The sequence below is a fragment of the Hirundo rustica genome, chromosome 21, assembly GCF_015227805.2.
Source record: "Hirundo rustica isolate bHirRus1 chromosome 21, bHirRus1.pri.v3, whole genome shotgun sequence".
Taxonomy (NCBI): Eukaryota; Metazoa; Chordata; class Aves; order Passeriformes; family Hirundinidae; genus Hirundo; species Hirundo rustica.
This window is the reverse complement of record NC_053470.1, coordinates 8,760,179-8,787,245: the sequence shown is the minus strand read 5'-3', so window position 1 is coordinate 8,787,245 and position 27,067 is coordinate 8,760,179. Positions and strand designations below refer to the sequence as shown.

Below are 27,067 nucleotides of genomic sequence, written 5' to 3'. Positions count from 1 at the left end.
GAGAAAATGGAAACAAGCTGAGTTCAATACAGAAGTTCAACATCGAGCCATAGAAGAGACAAAGCTTTAGTGCTGTCAGGAAGTGAACTGCTTCTGAAAGCTTGAAAAGGAAGAGAGCTTCCTTTTTTTTTTTCAGACTAACTGGAACTATAACAGAGAAGCTTTGAAAATACCAGTTACTGACTGACAGGAAATCGGAATCCAGCTAGACTGGCAACAAGAGCACTCAACTCAGGTGTCTGTTCTGTGGAAAGGGCCGCTAGAGTCAAACATCCTTGGCTCCATGTAAGTAAATAAAGACTACTCAGCAACAAGAATATGAGAAGTGCCTCATCTCCTTGCACACCAGAATGCTCTTCACAAAGTCATTTTTTTTTCCCCTTAGGGACTTTTTATGGAGATTAATTTTTATGCCCTGTTTCATTATTATTCAAGAAACTGCTTTAGATTTTGTGCTCAAATATAACAGTTAAGTTAGAAACTGCAGTTTTAGGATGCATTTCCCCCACCATTTTAGGACTCATTTTAACTTTTAAGATACCTTGAAATTACTCTCAATTCAGAAGTTACAAGTAAAGAAGTTTTCATCCTCTGGATGGTATTTTTTCCTGACATTCAATTAACCCTGTATCACTGATATTAATATTTCAATTTCCCCTAAAGTTGCATTTCTGGTGCTTTTTCATTGCTCAAACAGGTTTTTAAATTTATTAAAGGTACATTAAGGTAAAACCAATGGCATTTAATATCGTGAATTAAACGAACAGGTAACACCTACAAGCTATTCAAAAAAGGTAGAGAAGCATCTAAATTACTTCTCCTGTCAAGTATAAATACTAGTGACATTACCGTGCTACATAATGCTAACTACGGCTCTAATTTATACACTAAGATTTCCATGTTATGGTATATCAAATTTCAAGACGTATTAAGGCTTTCAAGCAAATGAAGAGAAAACATTAAACATCAACAAATAGAGTTTTTCTGAAGTTAAATGGCAATGGCAGACTTCAGCTTCATCCACGTGAACTGATTTTTAAGCATACCAGTAAAGACTTTTTTTTTTTTTTTTTTTTTTAAGGGATTAATATTAATGTGGTTTCAGCCATAGGCAAAGGTGGATGGGGACTGAAATCTGCTCATTTAAGCACAGTCTCCTCATCATGAAATGCAACAGAAAAGTCTGAAGAACAGGCTTATCAAAGTGCCAAGATAAGAATATAACTAATATCTCCTTTTTACTTAAGCAGCATCAAAATCTTACTTTCCATCCAACAGAAGTACCATTTAACATAATTTCCCTCTCACTTTACTCATAGAGACCAACTGACACTTAGCACATTTATGTCTCTTAGTTAATTGTTTGATTCATGGAAAGCAGAACAATTTTAAGATACAACATGTTGGATAGTCATTTTGGAGGCAGCTACCACTGGCTATTCCATTATAGTCTAAACCCTACAGCTACAGTTGTACTACAGAATAATTCTGCGCACATGTAACAGCTCAGCCAAACATTACTGAGGCGTGTTCTTGGTCAAGAAACCATAAAAAGTAAACTAGTGAAAGGGCAAGCTGAGGGAGGGACAAGTCCACCTCTTACTGATCTCAATAAATTTTGAATATGCCACTTACCAACACTTCAGCAAAATGCTCCATCTTTTAAAATGACTATCTACCTGGTCAGATAATGTTGATGCTCTTGGTGAGCATCACTGAGAAAGTGGGAAGGTGCAGGAGCCCCCAGTGAGGCAGAACTATGGAAAGGTTGATAAGCTGCTGCGCGGTGATCTCTCTGTCACCACAGAAAAAAAGAGCTGCGTGCTACCTAGACTGAAGTTAGATACAGAGCTGCTTGTTCCCCAGTGGGATTTCGATTTAGTCAGACCGGTTACACACCAGCACCACACAGAAATGCAGGCTGGATAACCAGCTGTAACCTTTCTGTATCAATAGTGTAAGAAAGATTAAATCAGCCTCTACAGGAGAGCAACCGCATCACATTAACACGTGCCCACCTAGGATTCCACACAACCTTACATCATAAAAATCAGAAATGTTTTTCTAAACATGGTATTTTTTTCTGAACCAAAACCTTCACAAGTCTTAGCTTCAATGTGGAATCCCCAAGTACAGCAAGCATTTTAATTTGTGAGACAAGAATTATTTTTATTCATTCATTGAAAAGAACTGTAGTCAAGCACCAATATCAACAACAATGACTGAAACAGGATGAGGAGTAATGGTTTCCTCATTTGAGGAAAGTGAGTGAATTTAGATTAAGGAAGAAGTTTTTATAGTATAGGTAATGAGACACTGTCACAGGCTGCCCAGAGAGATGGTAGCTGCCCCATCCTTGGAAACATTCAAGGTCAGGTTGGACAGGGCTCTGAGTAACCTGGTCTACTTGAAGTCTACTGATTGCAGGGAAGTTGGACTGGATGACCTTTAAAGGTCCCTTCTAACCCAACTTTCTATGACTCTATGAAATTCTCCTTACAGTTTTAATACTATGACATTTATTGGTAAATTCTGTACAGATTTTAGAAACGTAAGTTGTCATCAACTTGTATATGTAATGCACAAAAATCTTGGGCAATCTGAAGTCTGTACACTGGGATTATAACTGATTTTTAAAGGTGAGCAAAAGGAAGGTGACAAAGCAAACACTGTATTTCCTTTTCTTAACTCATATAAAGGCTGCGTAAGTATTACAGCACTTCATGCACCTACCACTTTAAAACACTGAAGAAGTTAAACACAATGGTGACTACAATACGTAAAATTGCTTCCACCAACAATTACCAAACTACAGTTTGACTTGATCCTATTTTCACCAGCTTTGAAGGCAGAAAAGTTATCATTAACTCAGCTGGGCTGAACTGTCAAACATAAACAATGGGCACATCTAAATGGAGATGAAACAGACAAGAAAACAGAAACTCATCAATTTCAGACATAGTTCCATCACCAATTTATATCTAAATCTAAAACATTTCAAAATCTAGTCCCACTACAGTCACTGTGAGATACTGGCAGTCATTGTGCCAGAAGCAGAGACAGGATACATCGTTCTCTCAGTCTGTAAAACGGGAACAAAGCTGACCAAAGGAGAGGACTGTTCTCCCATATTCAAAGCCCTGAGATCATGATAAATTAAGCAGCATTATGCTTCTTACATTTTTCAGATTAAGATAATTTAAAAATTAAATGCATAGCATTTAGACCTCATGAATCACATTGAAATAATGTCCTGCCTGCTCCAATTAACATCAACACCAATCCTCCGAATCTCCTATCTCAATGGAAAGAAGAAAGTATACATTTACCTATTCCTAAGCCATTACTGCAGAGCACAACGTTGCACACCTCCATATGTGACTACAGGGACACGTGTGGGCAACCAGGCAATTTATTCAGTTTTCAAAACTACCATTTTAACTGTGACGCCACATCAAATGAGTAATAGGTTTCCTTTGCCACAGTTTTCCTCAGATGACACTGCTTTTATAGAACTCTGAATACATTTCAATGGCTTTTTTACACATAACCTATCAATACAATATGTTCATTTACTTCCACATCCAACTGCTTGAAGTGTGGAGAGCAGTAATTTGCATTCCCACATTCTTAAAAGCTGCTTTTAATAAGAATTTTCTCATTGACTATTTATACACATCATTTAAATACTTAAAATTTGGCAACTGAAAGGAACTGTTCTCTTTAAAAAAAAGGATTTTTATGTCAGTATTTGAAATATAATTTGCCTGGGGTCTTATTTGGTTTTGATTGTTCAGGGTTTTTAAAAGAGCAGTTATTCAGAAAACTTCTAACCATTCTTTGAAACAAAACCATGATATAACAATGACAACAAAAACAGCCAACCGACCAACCAACCACACACCACAACAACAACAGAAAGGCAAGACCGAGAGAGGTTCCTGAATTCCCCAGCAGTTTAGAGATTCAAGTTCTTAAAACAAACCAACAAGCCAAAATCCCCAAGGCATACAGTTATATTAAAACTACAGTATCAACTTCTGATAAATTTAAGTTATCAGTATGATTTCTGTAGGGATAGCAGGTTATTAAGATGACTGCATTTCATCTGTGAAGAAGTGCTTTGAGATTAATCCACAGCATTAAGGGTCATGTATACAATAAGCTTTGAAAAGAAACTATGGACAAGAAAGAAGGAAAGCTACTGCGCTGTGTCTCACCTTCTGATGTACAGCTCTTCCCTTACTACAGTTTATCTTGCTGTGATTCATAAAGTGCTCTCTACAACACCAGAAATTCCATGCTTCAAATATCAAATTGCTATACGTTAGGCTTCACAATTAACAGCTGAAATCCAGGCACTAGGAGCGGTGTGGGTTTGTTACTGCAAAACCATTTGGAGACACAGGAGATGTCTGAGATGCTTGCCCCACCACACGGACAGTTGGTATTTATTTCCATTCTACACCGCATCTGACTCATTAATTATCAGGGAAGCATCAGCACAATCAAGATGGTTATCTACAACCTTTGGCTATGGAGAAAACAATCAATAAAAGACTATCACTAAGATAGCTACCATACAGCCTAAAAAGGTAGCATATATTTAAGCTGAATAGAGGAGAAGGCAGGGAGTTTCTTGGTGTTGATTTCTACTGGAACACGTAAAGCCCAGATCTTCTAAGGTAAACGTGTTGCCATTCAGCACAGCAAGAACACAGAGTCAATACTACAGAGGCAGGTTCCTTTCTACATTATGTACCACAATCGCATCCACAGCCGGTCTAAGCATGCCATCAAGCTTAAACCGTCAGCCACGAGCTGCAGCTGCAAGGTATTTTAGAGAAAAAACAGCTGGAAGCAGCAGAGCAGCATAACCACTGTGTCTACACACGCCTTGACTAGAAGATATTACCATATCCCACATTCAGCGGCAGGAGAACACACCAAACACACGCTTAGCACATTACGCCTGAGGAGCCGGGAGAAATCGGGCCGCTCCATCCTCCAGCTGGGAGCGAGCGCGGTTCCGCAGCCCCGCGGAGCCACCGGAGCCCGGCGCGCCCCGGAGCTGCGGCTTTCCGTGCGAGCGGCCCGGGCGCTCCCGCACCGCCAGCGCGGAGCCGGAGCCCGGCAGCGCCCCGCCTTCCGCCGCACCCCGCGGAGAGCCGCGCACCGCCTCGGGCACGGCCACGGGCACGGGGAGCCGCTGCCGCCCGCCGCGATGGCACCACGGCCAGGGCGCCGCTCCGCGCCGGCACACCGCGCCCGGCAGCCGCGAACACGGAGATCCCCGTCAGGCGTGCGGGGCCGGGGCTGCGCCCCGAGCGCGGCATCGCTGCTGGGCGCGCACTCCCTCAGCCGCCCCGGAGCGCGGCAGCCCCCGCCGGCTCCCGGAGCCGCACGTACACACCCAGCGCCGCTCTCAGAACCCTCCCGGAGCGCCCGGCGGCTCCCGCTGCGCCGGGGCAAGGCACGCCCGGCGCTCCCCTCCGCCGCTGCCCCCCGCCAAAAGCGAAGTTCGAGCGCCCGCGGCGCCGCTCCCGCCTCCCCGGCAAACTTACCGAGCGCGGCCACCGGCTGAACTTTCAGCGGCGCCCCGGCTCAGCTCCGCCGACGGCTTCGCCCATCGCCTCTAGGTGCGGCGCCCGCGCCTCGCTCCGCGGCGGCTGCGGCGGGGGCCGCTATAAATCCACATCCCGCTGCCGCGGCTGCCCGCAACCCGCCCTGGCCCCGCCGGGGGAACGCGCCCGCCGCTGCTGCTGGTGCTGTGCCCGCGCCGGGCGCTGCCAACCGGCCGTGAGGGGACGCGGGGCCGCTGCTGCCGCCGCCGCTCTCCGGCGGGTGTAGTGTCAGCGGCGCCGCTCGCTCGCTCTCTCTCAGGGTGGGATTTTTCTTTCTCTCTCTTTTTTTTTTCCCCTTTTTTTTTTTTTTTTTTTTTTTTCCCTTTTCGGCTCCTCCGCTGTTAATGAGCATGCCCGGGAGAGCTGCGCAAGCGCCGTGCCCACAGCCGCGCCTCGAGCCGCCTCGGCGCGCGACGGCTGAGGGGGCGCGAGGGCTCTGCGCGACGGCTGAGGGCTGAGGGGGCGCGAGGGCTCCGCGCGACGGCTGAGGGCTGAGGGGGCGCGAGGGCTGAGGGATCCAGGCGCGCGACGGCTGAGGGCTCGAGAGCCTGGCCGCGGCACGGGCTGAGGGATATCCGTTCGGACACGGTTAGCCAAGCCTGCGGGAAGGAGACGCGGCTGCATCCCGGCTCCGCGGGCACCCGCCGCCCGTCCCGGGCAAAGGGAGGGAAGAAAAGCGCCGCCGGCTGGCCTCTGCCTTGGGATGTAGCACAGAACACCTTGTAAATAATTTACCTTGCTCAGGAAGTCACACCGATAGTGGAATCAAGGCTTGGGAGAGGCACGATGATTTATACAAGGTGCTTCGGCAGCTTTTCTTTCTAGATCTGAGGTTATTAAACTGGACATCTCCTGTGGCCGCCTCCATTAACAGTCCCGAGAGCCTTAGTGATGGGGAACTTCATCAGTTGGTGATGATCTTTATAATTTCATCATTTCTTCATTCTTTATCCTCAAGAGGAGATAGAAGGCGTAAAGGTGATTATCACCTGCTCTTTTCGTAACAGCTAATTCTGCAGCAGCACTTACTCGTAAAAATTTCATTGTGCCGAAGAAATCCAAGGAAGTGGAAAAGGTGTGCCTCTGAGGCTGGACCTGGCTCAGTCTGTCTCCATCCCGGTCTGTGTTCACATGGATACTGCTTACACATATCTAAAATTCCTAAAAATCGTACAATCACAAATCACATATCATACAATTCCTAAAATCACCACAGTTACTCAGCTTCTGCATTCAATCCCAGGAAAGCACTGGGAAAAAGAGTGCAATTCACTAGTGCTGTTAATTTCTTCATCAGTTTCTGCAGAAAAAGAGTGCAATTCACTAGTGCTGTTAATTTCTTCATCAGTTTCTGCAGAAAAAGAGTGCAATTCACAAGTGCTGTTAATTTCTTCATCAGTTTCTGCAGAAAAAGAGTGCAATTCACTAGTGCTGTCAATTTCTTCATCAGTTTCTGCAGAGACCACACAAAGTGGAGTCCTTTTGTTTACTCTGTCCTGTGCCCCAGAACGTACTTCATTCATTCAGTTAGTGTATGATGTTTACATAAATATTTGGGGAAAGTGACATCTTGAAGATACCCATATAATGCAATGCATAGATAAAAAATAATAAATTAGGAAAAATCATCTGTTACCCTCTACCTTACTTTGATAGGAAGCCCAGAAAAGCCAGAAGTAACCAAATCTATTCCTCATGAATCTTGAAACCCTTCAAAAATCTTTGTCATTAACTATTTCTAAAGTTAATTATTTTAGGCCAAAATAGTGCTCTCAAATTTCTGTGATCTAGTCCTGGTAGGTGGAGTCATTCTTGAGCAGTAAAGATCAGTCTGAGCTCTTCTGAACCTTAAGTAAAAGGTAAATTTTCCTTCCCAGTAGACGTGGTTGTCTTGGTTTGTTCTCTCTCTGGATAGGCTTTAACATTTTTTTTTTTCTTTAACACAAAAATCAGATAGCATGGATTGAACATGGAAACAACTCGAAACCAAAGAAAGAAAAAGGTCTTGAAGTAACTGTGTTAGTCACAGAAACATAAACCAGTCTAGATTCTAGACCCATCTGGATTCATGAACCAATCTAGACCCATCTAGATTCCAAAGTACCAAACTGCTGTGCGCAGGCAAAGAACACAAATAACAATTCTTCTTGGAATCCTGTGGAATTGTCTGTTTTAGTCATTAACATAACATATAGTAGTCGTAAAAAGGTGGCAGCCTTACCAAGGGAAGGCATAAAAAGATAACCATTGGAGGTGGATGTTTAACTCTACCTCTGTCTCTTCAGCCATTGCTGAGGTAAACAAAACCAAGTGGATAAACTCAGCAGAGGAAAACTGTAGAGTGTCTGATGTGTGTGTATGTACATATACACACATATTGATATATAAATATATATATGGTAATTCCAGATACCTATGGATGTTCTCTAGTGAGCAGGGGTTAGGGAAACTCAAAAGGTCTGCCTGGAGAAGCAGGCAGACACTACGTACTATCCCATGAGAAAGATGCAGAAGAAAGTGGAATTTCAGGTGTGTTACATGCAAGCTCCATCAGAAACAGAAGCAGATCCCAGTGTGAGACAAGACCTGTGGTACAATAGGAATGCTTCATTAGGGGGAAATGCTGCAGTAGAAGGAACAGATACAGACAGAGAATATTTTTGTACCTTGGCAACCAGAGTCCTTAAGCACATCAAACCTAAATGCATTTGGCAAAAAATTCTGACCCTCAGATTTCACAGCCAAGCCTGCTAAACCAGTTTAAAAGAAAGCAACATGTAAAATATTGCTAGGTATACAGATGCCAAATGGAGTTTTCTTACATTTGTAGGTTTATAAAGTGTGACGCAGAGATTCTCTCTGTCCGTGGCAGGGGATGGTGTCTCGAGTGCACGGGTACAACGCTCCATGGCAGTGCTGGACTGAGGACTGGCCTGACACCTTTTGGCTCGCTCAAGTTCAGATGAGCCTCCTGAGTCACTGTCTTTACCTGGTGAGTGAATTATGTTAAAGCACTGTTTTTAAATTATTCTCATGCCTCCTGTGGGGATAGAGATCATTGTCTGCATTGCAACAGTCCCCGTTGAGACCTGAGACACAGCTGCTGGTCTCACTGCTGAAGAGGAACTTTTCAACCCACCTGGGGCAGGATATCCCCACTCACCAAAGTTCTGTCAGCCTATGTTTCCGAGAATGATGCTCAAAGTTCCTCTTTGTGCCTCTATTGTTTCAATCAGATGAAGTCCTCAAAAAGGTCTCTGAAATTCTGGGGAATCCTAGTTTGTACTAGACTGCTTTCCTGACAACTGTGAGACATAAAACACTTCCCTAAATAGTTGAAGTTTGATTTGCCATTTGTGGAAATTACTCCTTCATACAGTTAACAGGCTTCAAAACACAGAGGCAAGAGGTCAGCCAGAACCCAATGCTAAATACACAAAACACAAAGTTCACAGAATCACAGTTTGTGTTGGAAAGGACCTTTAAAGACCATTTCATTCCAACCCCCCTGCCATGTGCAGGGTCACCTTTCACTAGATCGGCTTGTTCAGGGCTCCAGTCTGACCTTGAACACTGCAGGGATGGGGCATCCACAGCCTCCCCGGACAAGCTGTGCCAGCGCCTCACCACCCTCACAGCCAAGATCTTCCTAACGCCTCATCTAAACCCGCCCTCGGGCAGCTTGGAGCATTCCCCTTGTCCTGTCACTCCATGTCCTTGTGAAAAGTCTCTCTTACAGCTCTTATTGCCCTGTCAGGCAAGACTGTCAGGAAAGACTTGTTTCTTTCTGTCTTTTCAACAGAAAAAGAGAGAACTGTTTCAGAAAGGTGATGAAATATTTATAGTGGGTCCCTTAATACTGGTAGTAAACTACCCAAGTGTAAAGGGCCCTGAGATCCCAGGTGTGTGACAGAAAGTGACAGAAGGGACCGAGTAGCACTAATAACAGTACCCTGCCCCTTTTGGAACGGGAACCAAAATGATAAGGACAGTAGAGACATTGCCAACCTCTAAAAGGACACTGTTGAGGAGATCCTGTAGCGTACATCAACGTGGGATCCCAACCACACTGCCTAACGTTGCATTTTTTTTTTAAACCTGGGTCTATACTTGATAAAATAATGAGACTGATCCATCATCCAGAGTTTGCACAGTGCTTTTGGAAAATTTCCATTTTAAAAACTGATACCTTCCATTAGTCTGATAGAAGTGCATATGAGGTGTGGATGTAGAACTTGATCAGAACAGAAGTCTAACTGTCCCCGATGTGAATTCTCTGTGACGGTGCACAAACTGAAGGGTAAAAGAGAATCAGGATCATTTTTATAATACTTGTGAATACACCATGTCATTATATGTTTATCCAGTTATGTGTGTACTGAAAAGAAAATCGGTACATTGCACACAGTCTTGCACTTAGTTTGGGAATATTCAAAGTTGTAAAAGATAAGAAAGGTGAAAGTGAGCTGTGAAGTACCAATCAGAAGTTTTTAATTTCTGGATCAAAAGAAGGGGCCAGAAAGTAGGGAAAGCTGCTGTTCTATTTCCCTCTCAGAGAAAAGACCTGAATTTTGTGATGCTAAATTGTTATATTTATATACTCCCATATTATTACCAGTTCCTGAACAGGTTTTGCACCGGAATTTCTGCTAGAAATTGTACTTCATATAGTAGAGCTAAAAGAGAAGTAACTGCAATTTCTGATGGGATAATTCTTTCCAAAAACTGTACTCCCAGAACCGAATGGATGGAGAGGAGCTGACTTTTTTGAAAAAGAAATTAAAACTGATGTATTTCCATAGTCTAGTTGGTGAAAAGCGTACCAGAAATAGATTTGTTTACAGAACAGTTTCTACCGTGCAAAAGACTGAAGGAAGTAGCACTGCCTTGTAAGATGTTTACAGGCTATGAAAAAGGAACCCAAACATGATACTGACTCTCTCAAGGCTCTCCATCACTACATGACACCGTTCTCCTTTGTTCCCTTTTTAAATTTTCAAAGCAAAAAATAGGTTTTACAGTGTCATGCCTCACATCCATAAAGAACTCCTGTAAATAACTGCAAATCTTCTGACAAAATTCACCTCCCAGCTATCTCCTTCCAAGATGCCCACCCAAAACTTCTGACAGCAGCTGGGCTGCTCGTGTGCCGCGGCTGCTGTCTGACACACTGACCAGAGTGCCAGCAGGTCTCCTGCTACGTGCCCCTGTGCCCACACGTACGGATTACTGGGGAGGTGCAGCAGCGGGCGCGGATTTCCCAGCCGTGGGGAGCAGGGGCAGCGCTGTGGCTGTGGGGAGGCGCTCCGCACGGATTTCCCAGCCGTGGGGAGCAGGGGCAGCGCTGTGGCTGTGGGGAGGCGCTCCGCACGGATTTCCCAGCCGTGGGGAGCAGGGGCAGCGCTGTGGCTGTGGGGAGGCGCTCCGCACGGATTTCCCAGCCGTGGGGAGCAGGGGCAGCGCTGTGGCTGTGGGGAGGCGCTCCGCACGGATTTCCCAGCCGTGGGGAGCAGGGGCAGCGCTGTGGCTGCGGGGAGGCGCTCCGCACGGATTTCCCAGCCGTGGGGAGCAGGGGCAGCGCTGTGGCTGTGGGGAGGCGCTCCGCACGGATTTCCCAGCCGTGGGGAGCAGGGGCAGCGCTGTGGCTGTGGGGAGGCGCTCCGCACGGATTTCCCAGCCGTGGGGAGCAGGGGCAGCGCTGTGGCTGTGGGGAGGCGCTCCGCACGGATTTCCCAGCCGTGGGGAGCAGGGGCAGCGCTGTGGCTGTGGGGAGGCGCTCCGCACGGATTTCCCAGCCGTGGGGAGCAGGGGCAGCGCTGTGGCTGTGGGGAGGCGCTCCGCACGGATTTCCCCAGCCCACGGACACAAGGTGGTGCTGATGCTCCTGGCACCGGGGCTGCTCCGCCGCTTCCCGGCAAGCCTGACCCGGCTGGTGCTCCCCGACGTGTACCAGGAGCACCAGCTGCTTCACTTGCCTTCAGTTAATTACAAAAACGCGAGATAGTAAGAGAAAACATTTTGTTTCAAATTAAAGTCTTGGGGTTTGGGGTGGGTTTTCTTTTGATCAACTGGATTTAAAAAATCATTTTCCAACTGACATCGAGAACTGTTTTCTTCATTATTTTGGATTCAACTCCAGAACTCTCCAAAACAGACCAGCTGTATTTCCCAGTTTCCCTCCAAGACTCAAATAAAAATGAATTCTAGGTCATGAATGAAAAGGAAAAAAAGATGTAAGAGCATCCATATATTTTCAGATCTTAAAAAAAAATTAAGAAAAACTCTAAAGTCACATGAAAGGAACATGCCAAATGTATAAATAAGTATGCTCCAGGTAATTGAAAGGAGCTGGAGGTATGAAAAGATTAGTTTAAATGTTTTGTTGCCTTTAGAGGGAACCTCTTTGGTACTGCAGAAAGCTGTTCCTAAACTGGAAGATTTGAGAAACCTTTTACTAAGAAAGATGACTGTTGAAAAACATTGTTGAAAAATATTCAATTGAAATGTTTATTCCAGAACATGAATGCATGCTAAAAGAGGTTTGAGTCTATCTGCTTTCCCATTAGAGTGGAACTAAGGTAAAGCACTTTTGAAGAGAGATTAAACTTCCATATAACAGGGATCGTTTCTTTCCCAAATGAAATAACTCATTGCATTGAAAGCTGACACTGGAGAAGATAAGGAACGTAAAAAACAAAAGGCATATTTGGTAGAGGAGTTTGGATACATTGTTTCATCAGTCTCATGGTTACTTCCAATTTAATTTATTGTATAAATAGGAAATCCTAACCAGGATCTGTTTTCAAATATATTTTATAAAGACATGAAGTCCCTTCTTCCATATTTCTCTTTCAGGTTCATCTGATAGAGACATATTATCATGTTAGGGAGATTTCTGACTCACAGTTCAGTGCAATATTTTTCGAGGCAACTGAACATACTTTAGGAAGGATAATCTACCCAACCTTTCCCTCTTCCCTTATATTACATAATAATCCCCTGTGTTCCTGCTGCTTTTCCTCTTTCTTGTATTTCTGCTGATCTTTATTGCTTATGTATTTACTTTTCCCTTAGGAGAGGATACAAAAACAAGACCTAAATATCTTAATCTCTTCAGCCTAATTAGACATGAAAGTAACTCCAGCCTCATTAAGAAATGTCCTGAAGCAACAGGTAGAATGGAATAAGATGAGTTTGAAATCTGATCCTGAGATCAGCTTGTCAGACAGTCCTAGTTATTAAAGAAGACTGGGAAATAGCTACTGTAGAGAAAAACTAAATGCTTAGTATAAATCTCAGTGGAAGAGATGACTAATTAGAGATAATTATACACAGATTTCTTGCATTAAAAGTGCTTTAAAACATAAACATTCAAATTTTACTTAGACTCCCAAGTGCTTCCTAGGAGGCAAGCTTGCAAAAATGTCTTTTAAATTATGTCAAATGCTTTTAAACCAAATGGTTTTTAAGAGACATCTTACTGAAAATTGGGAAGCCTTGAATTTCCTTGCTCACCTTCCCTTTTGTAAGAAACTGCAATAATATTTATGGGCTAAGCTAGTATCCTAATTGTCCTAAAACAAAGGTAATCAAAAGTCGTGCTGGACTCATTTGCTACTGTTCTCCAGCAACTTTAAATACTGTACCCAAAATTCACTTGATAGAAAGGCACTGAACTGTCTTCAGGCTGAAACTGTCAGAAAATTGATAAGTAACATTAAAAAAGTGTGCTAAAAAATATGTTATAATGAGATAAAACCAACCAACCAAAATCAGAACAGAAATTCAACCCAAATGAAACAAACCAAATCACCCAAAACTTAGGTCTGTGCAGAGAGCTGAGTGACATCCATTAGCAAATTTCTGGAATAGTTACTGAAAGTGACAAAGGTCAGTGTAGAAGATTGTCAGATAATCTTCCCTTAGCATCACTGGAGCAAATAGAGAATTTCAGATTTTTACAAGGGAATTCCATTTTTTTTTTCAGAGCTGAGGCAGGACAGCCAGAGCACCTGGGGATCCTGAGGGACAGACTGAATTTGCAAGATTTGTCTTGCCAGTAGAAAGTGAAGTAAGTAGAATACTGTGGCCATATTTGTTCTATAACTAGATTTTTTTTTAAGCAGAGAAAAATCTTTTTAGAAGTAGTCTTCAAGTCAAAATGGAATTGGACAAGAATTATTTATCAGACAGACAGTAATAATCTGTAACTGGAGGGTGTCTGAGTCTTACAGTGCTGAAGCAACCACACAGACAATTACAGAAATATTCTGATAATTATTAATGTAGTTTGAAGGTGTCTGTTGCAGAAGGCTGGATCACACATTCTGTGGCACATTTTTAACTAAAAGTTATGGAACAAAAATGTTAGTATTCAAGGCTGCTTGCTCTTCTCTGCTAATTTACATTTATATTCTTAATGTCTAGATTGAGCCTAGGGAAATTTAAAACTCCATTTCATTAATGCTAACTTTTACAGAAATCCCAATATGCACAGAAGTTCCTAGATTGCGAGGCTAGTTAGATGAGAATGCAGAAGCTTAATGTAATTGCTGGGTGGTTATGATAGTTAAATATATACTGTCAGTTTTGACTTTTGAAATCCCTATAGACATCAACCTACCGCTCTAAAAGTACGAAGTAACGGAATAATTAATTAAAATATCTTTAAAACAAGCATTTTAAGTCTACACACTTTCTACAGATGTGTTTGAAGCTTTTACAGCACAACAACTTTGTGTTGGGTTTTTCAGGAGCTCTTGTGAGGAGTTAGATAATTTGATCTCTCCTTTTTTCAGTTTTTGAATGGATGGCAAATTACAAATACATGTGCAGCCATTTTAGGAGTCCACCCTGGGCCGTGTTGTGGCAGGCTTTTGTGAAGAGCAGCAGTTTTACAATGCTAATGCAGCACTAATGGGCACCCATTTACTGGCTTTTATCAGCTCTGAGCACAAGGTTCTGATGCAACTTCTTTAAAAATAACCCCTGTAGAGAACTGGGTGCAGGAATCTTGGTCACCTGCAGGAATCCTTGCATAGATAGATAGATAGATTTGTGTGTATAGGTGTGTTTACACAGATATATAGATCTAGCTGTACACACACATCTGCTTGGGCAGTAATGGGCTCAGGAGGAATAAGCCTTGATAATTTTGTTACACAGGGATTTAGTGCCTGCAATTTCTGCCAGGCACAGTGCTCCATACCTGAAGTTCTGAGCTCCCTCAGCCCTATGGAAGATCTGTAATTCACATCCATTAAAAAAAATAAATAAAGCATGTTTGCTTTAAATGATCACAAAATTCTGTTGATATCCATCTTGCGCAGGTAAAACCGCACCAGTACGAGACAGCAGAGAATCAGATGGAGAATAAATAAATTAAAAGTGATTATGAAATATGCAGGGGGCATTTATGAAAAACCTTATTTTCTTCAAGGTAATCTCTTATGGAATTTATAGTACAGTATATCTCTCATCTCAAAGAGAGAAATTGGAGAAAAGGTTAATGGCTGGACTAATTAGAAACCCAGATATATATAATTCAGCCTCCTAAACAGCATCACACCCTAGCACTTTAAATGAGAAGCTGTAAGGGAAATATTCTTTTGGAACCTGTTGGTCTTTTCTGTAATATCTATTAGTAAACTAGCATTCAGTTCATTATTTATAAGTTTCTGACACCCATCTCATTTGTTTGAGATCTAATTTTTATCAGTAGTACTTTGTAGACAAGCAAGTACTTCAGGAAAGCAGAGTGCATTGTAAATCTGCAGTAGCCTTTGGGAAAATGTATTGAGTATGTAAACCTGACTGAATAACACACGGGGATATGGGGCAGTAAGTTAAACTTACAGGTTTGCTGTACTTGAAGTAAACTCTAATGTTCCTGGTATATCGTCCTAAGTGCAAAATCTTTAATTTGAATTTTCGCTGTGCAGCAATGGATCAGAAACATGATCATGCTCATGGGAATGAGAACAAAAGCACCAGAGAGTTCCCTCCTGCTTATTTAAGTTGTTTGTGGAAGAGGAGAATCAGTTTCAAACAAGCTAACGAAATATTTGGTATAAATCTAACGACTGGATGAAAATCCTGTTTATAAATGAGTGAATTACATGCAGTTCAGCAGTTTGCTAACTCATAAGCCCACACTTGTGTTTAGATTTATATGTACACACACACACACACACACGTTAGGGAGCCTTAGCCTGGTGTAGAAGTATTGTCATATATCCTGTGCTCTACTGGTGGAATGTGCATATAATACAGGAACTCCCAGAGCTTTGAAACTTAGAATTTGGAAAAATGGGGCCTTAAGCCTATATACTATTTAAAAGAAACTAGTATCTAGCTGTGGAAATGCATAGGAAAGGTTTCTGGTGTGAAAAGAAATGAGATATGTCAATCTTTGTAGAAAAATGTAGAAATACTATGAGTCATGAGTAGAAGTAATAATGAAATATAGGCAGAGTTGAAAGATAAATGGAGAAGTACAGTAATACTTCTTAAAATTGTGCTTTGCCATGCAACATACCTAAATAGTATCTATCTGACCAAAATTTTACAGCTGAAAACAGTATTTTCCAGATTTAAATCCATTTCCCCCCTCTTTCAAAGGTCTCCTATTACTATAAATGCCACAATTCTCAATAGTTTGATAATTTTACATAGTTGTCACAAAAAGGTAACTTTTTTTTTTCAGAGACCCCATCAGAGGTAATCATCCTTTTGCAGGATAACCTATCAAATGCAGAAAGAGCTTCTGTTCCATAAAACTCTCCATGGTCATGGAGAGCAGAGAATTCCAGACATTTAGACACAGTATAAGTGACAAGTAGCCAAGCCTCTCAGTAACTGCAGCTAAATGCGATGGCCTTCAGCCTTCTGGATTCACTCTGACATTCCCCATGAATCCTCTTCGCCTGTCCTTGCTGGAGATAAAAAGCAGGAGGACCAGAACTGATGGAATGCAAACTGCAAGGGTCAGAGGAGTTACTGCAGCCAGTGGTGCTGGAATCAATCTTGGCTAAGGCGAAATAGCAAAAAGTCTGACCTCCCTTGCAGCTCCTGCCTCCTTGGTGACTGATGATGTGGGGGTAATGCAGAAAATAAGTAAAGACTCGTGTCCCTGTTTGGGAATCACTGACTTGGGAATCAAGCACGAGGTTGGATCTATGCAAGTTAGGTCCTGCTCCCAGTTTGGCAGCTGGACCATATTCCAGACCTTATTTTTTCTTCTGTTAGAATCTAACGCTGGCACAAAGAACATTAGTCTCTATTAATGAAAAGTATGTCACAAGAGTATGAAAAATCCCTATTGTTATTGTGTGGAAGAACAGAAGAGAAACATGTAGTAACTTTAAAGTGTAGAAAACAATTTTTGATATTTAGCTGCATGAAGATATGTACATAATATTTACTGCACTGATTCTTTTGAACCAATATACTATTCTTTTTAAAACGAATCATCAGTTTTCTATTTTCAAGAAATTGAAATTTTTACTTTCAAATGTGACCCAAAAACCCCCTTCAAAAGCCAATCAAACAAATCCAAACTTAGCTCCAGCTGATAATCTCACACAGGCCTATAAACACAAGCACTAAATCTTTATCTCATTACCTCTTTCCTTGTTAGAGGCTAAATGATACTTCTTTCCCTTGGAAGAGGAATGAAGAGTATGCATTTTCTGAGCTGCTGAAGCTTGTTATTGAAATTAAGCTTTATGACACTGCTGTTTTCCATACTTGGACCCAGTCTATTGGATTTGTGTGGCTGCATCCAGAAATAAGAAGGGCAAATGTCAATGCATTTTCAAAAGTAAAGGCAAGGAACAGGTTGTTAAATGGGCTGAGTTAAGCAATCTCCTAGAAAGGACAGCTACTAATAAAAGTGGTATTGCTTGTCCTAACGTGCTCCCCTTTCTGTGACGGTGCAGTGCAAACTCAACAATGTCATTTCCTTTACATCTGATACCTTTGCATCTTTGTGGTTTTCAGTAAGATTGAGTCCTTTAAAAAGGCAGGATGGCAAGGAGCATCTCAACCCCTTCACTCATCTTTACATAAAAGAATGTGTATTTCAGTGTTTATGAAGTGGTGAGGAAGTGCTGCTTCTATTTTCCAAAGAATTCTTGTCAATTTTCCTTTCCACGTGTTATAAACCATATTGATGCGAATGCCTTCTGAAGTTACTCAGTCAAAAAAGTAATTCATTTCAGTAGAATGATTTCTGAGGCACATCACTGCCCTGTAGACTTTCATCATATTCCTTTCTTCACATGAAAAATGAGTACATTTCTAAACTGCAATTTTAAATATTGAGTAAGGCTACTGATATCAATAAGTTTGATTATTCAAGACATGAGCTTACAAAGTGTTGAACGCTATTATCAAGTATAAAGCAAGAGTGTGCAGCCTTTTCAATGTAGCTGCAGTACTTTGGAGGATTGAACCCTAAAGAAAGATGATTAACAATTTACAGAAATTAATGTGGAGAGACAGAAGCTGAGATACTACATGAGCCCAATATCTGACCCTTTGGATTATTTAGATATCTTAATTTAGAAAGATAAACTTAATTTATATTAAAAATGCATTCAAGCAATGGTCAATAATTTTTCTCATTTTAGCCATGTATCACATCCATTTCATAATGTTCACATTCCCTTGGATCAAGGTGTTGGCAGCCCTGGATATTTAACACTTCATTAACACACACTATTAGCGTGTAATAACAGGTTATGCTGACAACAATATGCACTTTGCAATTTGACAACGTTCACTTAGAATTAGTAACAGAGGCTGAGCTAGGAAGCAATTATAATAGAAATGGGATGGCAGGGAAAACCAGGTTTTTTTGTACAGATGTTACAGGCCTGAGGAGCTTATATGTTCCCTTCATATTTTCACACAACTGCGATGGAAGTAGAAGACAAAGGAAATTCAACATATGATCACAACCCCAGGTGCCTCTGCAGTTTGTCTGTATTTTACTGTGCTAATTCTAGGGGAAAGAAAAAAAAAGTTTAGCTGTGCATGCCACCAGTTTTCCAGCTGAGTTTCTTTCTTTAGAAGTCCAATGAAATTCTGATGAGGAATGGGCATATATTTATCTTTCTGCTCTATTTGTATCATCTTGGAGCATTAATGTTTTAACTAAAAAATCCCACTTTTTGGAGCAGTTTGATAAGTAGCAAATGCACTTGTTTTGAATTAGGATTTCTGTTCTGTAAATTTATTTCAACATTCTTAAACGTGCTTTGATTCTTAGAGCTCTTTATCTGCTCCTTTATTTCAGTAGCAATGTTGAAAGTGTGTACTTCAAGGAGTACCCACTGTGGATGTTTTGCCCAGGGTATCCTGATTCATCTGATTCTAGTGTGCTTTCCTATTCAAATAGTTGTCACAATTTTAAAATTTATTTTCTCTTCATCAAGAGCTTTCTCTTTCAGTGAGGTATAATTTTATTTACTTTTCCCCTTTTATTTTGCCCTTTCTTTCTGGCTCTTTTTGATACCTCAGTTAAAGGAAGCAGCATTTTATTTAATGCTGTTGTCAACCATGGCTGAATATATTACTACAGTGCAAATTATTCTGCCTTCATGAAACACTAGAGGAATTGTAATCATACAAATTCTGTTAAGTCCATGGAATAACCTGATTGAATGACAGAAAACAATATCCTCTCATCTCAGTAATCTAGACCCTACAAATTTGATAGCAACACATCCATAAGCACAGATGAGCCTTGTTTGCAGGTGAGTAGATAAAGGCCAATAGAGAGCTGGTAAATCTCAGAAAAACTCATTTTACATGGTTTGCTTGACCTGGTTGATGCCTTAGGGGAGTTGCTTCACTGCGCATCTGATAAAGTAAGACACTGAACGATGTTCCCTAAGTGCACTGGGGCATTTTACATCGTGCCACTGGGATTCCTGATTACCCAACTTTACTGCAAAATTTTTTTAAAAATGTTGCCTGTTTATCAGGGTCAAAATCAACTTAAGATCAACACCAAACCTCAATCTAGACAAAGACTGGCAAGTAAGAAATGACATAATTTATTGGGTTTTATAATCCCAATGTTTTAAGATCGTATCACTAGTTTTATCTTCCTTGAAAGAACACTATATAGAAGGAAATACTTTGTAATTAAAAATTTTAAGGTAATGTCTGGCTATGACTTACTAAGGTCTTTACTTTGGCAGGAGACTGCAGAACTGCAAATGGAGGCCTAAGTTTTGAGAAGAGATTATACAAACATCTTTAAATCTTGGGTTTTCATCCTCTGAGTTTCTGTATTTTGCCTAGAATTCTGGCCTCTGTGTTGCTATTCAGCTGTGAATTAACTTTAATTGGAAAGAATTTGTCAAAAATTGCAATTGCATTTCTGATCCAATATCTAAAATAAAATTCAGTTCAATTTCTTCAGTTTTTGTTGGTCTGACTGGGAGAAACACGGCAGGAAAATTAAATTTGTTACTGAAGTGTGCACAGGAAGCAGTATCAGTGAGTAAGTAACAGAATTTGTAATGACCTGGATATGCTCCTACACTGATAAACAATAAATTGTACAGCTCACTGAAACAATGGTGGCTTTTTAGGTGGGATTCTTGCACGTGTCACAGTTTCCCTTCAGCTTTTGAACAAAGGTTTGCCTTGCAGTCTGCAGCCCTCTTGAAAAGTGATGCTGATGTGCAGTGTCCTCAGCCCACAGCCTGGGTCTTGCTCGTGCTCTGAGTGGTTCTGCTGCCACCAAAGAGCTTCAGCAGCTCTGTCAAGTTCTCTGCTAGTCTGGCATATTTTTCCACCTTTTCAAAGGGTTTCTTAACTGACATGCTAGACAAAAGAAAAGGCAAAACAAGCAAGGAAAAGTTCATACTGGCAGCTATCTGTGGGAAGGTAGAGGCTGTTTCATTCTTTAACCTTCTACAGACGTTAATCTGCTTATTACATAAGATCTCCCACTCTTCTCTGAGAGCCATGGAAAAAAGATGTCTTCACAGTACAAGCTATTAAAATCCATTTGCACAAGCCACGAGACTCTCAGTAGCGTGTTTAGGTACTTAGACTACATCAGAATAGGAAATCAGTATAAAAGAAAGGGATCTCCTTCTTCCTAAGGGTGAGCTTTGGTTCTCATCCCTGATCCTGAGAACATGGTTCAGTTTGTGGTTGAGAGGCAGGCTCGTTTTCTTCTAGCCCTGATAGAAGCTATCCATCTCTGCTCAGGGAGCCACACATCTGCACCTTCAGACAGAATGTTCTGTCGATTGGTTAAGGCAGCTGTGATGGAAACTTTTATCCAGAGGACATTTCAAATCCAGAGCAGCAGCCCCATGCTGACATCAGACATAAGTGCAGCTGAAGCCGTGCAGCTGGCACACGCCATGTGCCTCCCCCACCTCCAGCCATGGCATGCCAGCAGCCCCAGTGACAACAGCCCTGGCCACACAAGCTGCTTCTCAGGGCTGAAATGGACTGCCTTTACATTCCTTTTCTACCGTGTGGCAGACAAATAACTGAGTATTAAATGAAACAGTTTAGATTTTACTGTGTAAAGAAAATTAGTAAGTCTTGCTGCTGGTCTTCAGCTACAGTCAAATAAACATAATTTATGCAAATTATGAATCCCATCTGGCCACAACCAACTGTATCACAGCAATGCCTGGTGATGAGTATCTCCACATCATTAATACCATAGTAACTACTATTAAGAGAAGACCTCATCAGCAGCTCTGACAAGGAGGCAAGGATATAAAAGGGGACAGTGAGAAACTTTATCCCGTTTTTTAAATAACAACGCTTGAAGGTCATGGCATGGTGGCACTGACAAAACTCCAATGCCATGTCTGCTCCCCAAGCAAGCAGATCTTTTGGTGCTGTAAATATAGACTTCTCTCAGAGCACTAAAATTTTAGATTACTATATTATCTGAGATATGCTTCAATCTATAAATATAAATAAGTCCTTTAGCTTGATATAGCAGCAATGAATATTGAGAAGTGAATATCTTTCCATTACTATACTCAGTTTATTCCTTTTTGTTATCTAGAATTCTGATCTGTATGCTCTTACTGAGTGGACGTATTCCAGTATTCACAGCATTTTGATAAGCCTAATTTTAAAATCTATTTGTTACATCTATTTCTTCACACACCCCCCACCTAAATTTGTCATTCTCATGGAATATGTAACACTGCAGCCCTGAGTTAAAAGATGGACATGCTGAATAGTTGTTCTGCAGCGATGTATTTGCACAGCATTTTCTGTGGCTGGTCTCTGAGTCACCCCAAATGAAGACCCCGTTTTTGCTGTGCCCTGAGCACAGCACGAGAGCATCTTGGGACTTCAGACAACCTCAACAAGCCCTAGAGGTGTGACATGCACAACTGACTCACCATTTGATGCCTTGCTGTGCATTTATTGTTTGAGAGAAATGGATCTCTGGGAATAGGCATGAGAATCCCATGAGTGACATGCTCCAGCACAGGACATGTCCAGCATGATCATGACATGATCCAGCATGACCACAGCATGATCCAGCACAGGACATGTCCAGCATGATCATGACATGATCCAGCACAGGACATGAGCAGTGGGACCTCCTGGAACCTCCAACCCCTCTAGTCCCACCGTGTCACCTCCAGGCTCTCCTGTGTGCCTTCTCACCTCTCCCCTGTCCCAGCATCCCAGGTGGAGCACAAAGCCTTTCACAAGGCACTGATCTGGAGGGCAGATGAAGATGTTCTCACCCGCTGCAGCACACATCACACCATGTGCTTCAGCCCCTCCCCAGTCACCCTCAGCCTTGTCTTTCCATCCACCTGAAGATATTTCAGGGACCGCACTTCAATGTTCCATTCACTTGCATTCACTTCAACCCTTGTGGAAGGTGCAGGGTTTGGTCACAACTGTTCATGAGATTCCAGCATTTCAATACTAAAAATGTCAGCTGTACAGAAAAGCTTATACAGAGAAAATGAATGACCTGACAAGTTTTCAAAGTACTGAAAAACCTGGGATTCCACTAACACTTAATCTGTATATTAAGTTTTTTCCAGAAGCATTCAGATGTTGCTAGTACCAGAAGCTGATACCAGGATCCTAAGGTGAATTTTCCAATACCAGGAAAATTGCTGCGAAAGGGACTGATCTAAAGGATATATCACAAAGGAAAAAAATAGTTTCTTTCTTTATACATTGTTCAAATACAGAATGCTTTTAAGAAGAAACTTATTTCAAGTCCAGCTCACTAACAATATCTCAGATAGGCTATCAAGACTTAACTTTTATTTATTTCTTTTTTATTCAGCTATACCTCAACACTATTTTATTTTATCCTTAGCTGACTGAAAGCTTTGTGCATTCCTCTAAACTCCATCTGTATACTAATAGTGTCACGTCTGTTCTCAGGTTTTCAAGCTTGCTGCTAATGGAGACTTTTTCTGGACATTCTGTACAGCATTTTCCATTTTAGTGGTAATGCTATTGACCTAAGAGTTTCCATCATGCACTAAAAAGTATTGCAGGTATAGATCTCTATTTCTTTGTAAAGATCCATAATACTCCGTGCCAGAAAAAGTCATTGAAAAAATACACAATCATGTTTCTATACCAAAGAGAAAGTCCTTCTAGAAGTGCAAAAGTAACACAAGTTATTAGAAATCTTATTAAAATATTACTGAAGTATGAGTGCAAGACTTTATTAAATAGACTGTGAGTAGCTATTTTAAGAAATAACTGGGGGATATTTTTAGATACCCAGCCTTCTAAGCTGGAGCTTTAAGTACTCATAGCACACAAAGTTAATATTCTTGTACTATAAAATCTCTTAATAATGGTGAGAAACAGGAAATGGGGAAGGAGAGCACACTCTTTCAATTTAATTCCAAGTATTCCAAAAGGGAATTTCACATTAAATTTGGCAAGAGTTTTCTGGCATTTAAACTAGATGCAAAATTAGGAATGCAAACTTTCATGCCACTTGAGGATGAATACAGGATGTACATATGCTTTATTTGAACCCAATTGTAATAGTAAAACTTATTAAAAATTGGATTATATTAATATCAATGGAGTTTTAATGGGTCAAAACCAAAATGTGGATTCTCCTTGGAGTTCTGCCATAGAGATATTAAGGGTCAAAACCACAGCTGGAATAAGGAGTTGTACCTATTCCCAGCTCTGAGGATCCCACTAAGGTTTATCTGGGAAACAACAGTGAATCACATTGGAATAAGCAGATGCCAGAGTTCCATTATTTCATCAGGATAAACCTACTAATCTTTCCACATACCATATCTCAAAAAGAATAGGAAAGGAAATCGAGTGGAAACACAGATTTACCAACTTTTTATATTGGAAGATCACACATAGAGATCTAATTCAGCTCTGAGTGTGTCAGGCTTAACATTGAATGACCTGGTTTTGGCCAAATGTGTCAGGACTTTAATGTAATTTAAATGTGGGGTGTTTTGTGTGTGAATATTAGCAAAGCCCTTGCTGCTTTAGATAAGCAGATGACATTCCATTCCTCTTCGTCTCCCTCATTAAAGCAAAGAAGTTGAATATTAATGAGTGTGGAGAATTATGTTGTCATGCATGTTAGTCTAGAAAATATAAATTCATCTCATAAAAAAGTCAAAGGATCAAAGAAGGTTTTTACTGTTAATTGGAAACAAAGTGTCAGCGGTGTCCTGATTTAAAGGGCACTCAAGGAGGATAAGGGAGGGGTGGGGCTTTTTCTTTTCCAAAAAGGAAGCATAATTAAGGTAGAAGAGGAGTTATTAGTATTTTTTACTGAAATGCTTTCCGTTGCCTGTGGCATTCCTGATGTTCAAAGTAATATTAAAACCAAAAAAATATATTCTTGCAAACATACTTCAACATTAATAAAAGTAATATTTTTACAGCCAAGAGCACTTTGCTTTTAAATCTACACATTTAGTGCAACTAGTATGTTTTCATTGTTCTCTTGGTAAGCAAGCTTAAAAATAGCACACTGAGCTTGTGGCTAATTAATAGACAGAAAATAATGGAGGATAACCTCCATATTTTGCATGCTTGTGCTCAGCCCTAATTGCAGCAGCAAAAATTGAGCTTGTGCTCATTTAGCAAGCCTGGAAATACTGGATTTCTTGCACACACACATGCACACAGCACAGCAATAGGGTGAGGGAGCAATTCTACCTTAAATGTTTTTAATTAAATATGCAAACTAAACTCTAAGGGATAGAGCTCTCACTTTTCTGATGAGACAGCCTCTGTACCTTTACAAAACATAAGGGCATTACTCTGCTTTCCTCAAAAATTACTAAGTCACAGACGTCTTCAGATACAACTTACAAAATTCTTTACTGCAGCAACAGTAGATGTTAATTCTTATTTTCATACTCAGTGCTAAAATCAAGTGGATATTGACAAACCTATCTGAAACCTTCCTGGTATTTTATACGATCTCAAATGCAAAGCTTAAAAGGTTATGAAGTCATACCGTTTGATCAATCAATTAAAATGCTCAATATGTATTTATTTGCATGGCAAAATCCAAACAAAACTATTCCTGTATGCCCCCCACATGCCTCAGCTGGAATACTCTGAGAATAAATTAATGCCATTTCTCAGTTCTCAATTTTATGAGAATACCTGTTAATAACATCAAGATTTAATTAGAAGTGAAATAGAAGAGAATAAAAATAGAAAAATAGCATTAAAAATATGATACTACAAATCATTACTGCTTAGAACAGAGTCATGTGAACTTTTTTCCAGTAGTAATGGAATTTACATCATTACAAGTGCAGTGGGTGTCATTAAAATTTTAACGTTTGCCACCTTTTGTCATTGTAATTCTGCATATATTCAGGGGCAGTGAATTTGGAGGCCTTAAAGCATCTGCTGCTTCTATATAAGTTGCAAATTTTATTTCATTATAACATAATTTGAATGTTCTGCTGATAGGATTATTCTGCTGCCTGAGCCTGCTGCTGTCACTTTTCTTTGAACGCAGACCCTCTGGGGCAAAGTCACCCCAATAGGCTAGCCCATTACTATTGTTCAAAACCAGGACATTTGTTTTGAATTTTAAAGTTTCAGCTCCGTTCCATGAAGCTTGCAAAATGGCAAGTCAGTGAAAAAAGTTCCTTCTTAAAAACATGAATGCATGGGGAATATTTTAGGATATATGTGAATAAAAACCCTTCATCTCCAGGTGAGCTGTAGACAGGAGTTAATTGCTCAGCTCTCAGGACTTTTTTTTTGTGTATTTGGGTGGGGAATAGCCCTGTGCCTGTAAACCCATCCAGCAAGTCACTAACTCCAGCATGACGTGAAGCAAAATCTAAGTGAAATTAATCATTTCTTCTTGTCACCACCTGAGACCAGAATTGTGGAATCCTTTAGGTTGGAAAAGACCCTTAAGATCACCAAGTCCATAGGAAAACATGAAAGCCAAGCCCAAACTGGAGAGCTTAGGGGATCCATGGTGAGCAGCAGAAGGTTTTGGGCTTTACTCTTGGATCAAGAACCGCGGGGTCGCAGTCAGGGAGGCTCAGAGGGCACTGAGCCAGGGGGACACTGCTGCTCCAACCCCAGCATTCCAGCTGCACTGGGGCAGCCTGCACTGTCCTGGGAGAAAGGACCCAGCAGCACCAAACCCTGCCGGGACTGCCGTGGATGCTGCACTTTCAGCTCCAGCGTTAGGTCTGGATGGCAGCCAAGGCTTCAGCACTAATGTCCAATCATGGCAGCAAAAACAAATGCTCTGACCTCCAGGAGGCCTTGACTCCTCTTTCCAAGAGCACCAGCCTAGCTACGGTTCTCTGATGAAAGGATTTTCAAAGTTTAGATTTCAAAATATGCTTTTCTACTCAGCTCCAGGGAAATGACTTTTATTATTATAAAGGAAACATTCAGTTTGGAACCAAATGTTAATAGACTGGGTTTTTTGAGTCTGAAAAGGATGCCTTGGAGCTTTCCACACTTTCCTAATGCAGCAAAGTCTTAAGAACTTAATGAGAACAATTAAAACATCAATATTGTCAATAATTGTACTTCAGAGCATTTTCACAGAGACCTCTGACTACTGAGGTTGTCTGCAGTCTGAAAGAGTGACAAATTCTAGGGAGGAAGAGCAGGAAATGCTATCTAGAAAAACCTGCTGGGAAAACGTAAGCTTTGTTGAATATGTATTTAAAATTCAGACAACCACTAAGACCTCTACCTTAAAGAAATTAAAGGAAGAGGCACGTTTTCCAACATCCAAAATCCCCCTGGCCAGAGCCAGCTGTCTCTAGGCTCTAGCCAGCTGTCAAAGGCTCTAGCTACAGATTTCCAGCTTTTATCTATCTTTTCGGAAACAAACAACTCCCCAGTTCTCTGTGGAGTACTCTAATTAATGAAAGCTCATGCATTTATTCTGCATAGTATATAAACCTTCT

The 27,067-nt window shown here is 41.2% G+C and overlaps 1 protein-coding gene across 4 annotated transcripts in view; it reads right to left on the bottom strand.

Annotated features, from left to right (window-relative positions):
- Positions 1-27,067, bottom strand: part of TENM1 (teneurin transmembrane protein 1) — a 616,400-nt gene that overhangs the window by 250,411 nt on the left and 338,922 nt on the right. For 3 of the 4 annotated variants that reach the window (XM_058423211.1, XM_058423213.1, XM_058423212.1), the window contains exons 4-5: positions 6,654-6,785; positions 6,360-6,576 (exon numbers count right to left, since the gene is read on the bottom strand). The gene's annotated coding sequence lies outside the window, so the exon portion shown is untranslated. Of the gene's footprint in view, positions 1-6,359; positions 6,577-6,653; positions 6,786-8,446; positions 8,614-9,813; positions 9,918-27,067 lie in introns of all 4 variants that reach the window. The other variant, XM_058423210.1, reaches the window with a different exon arrangement.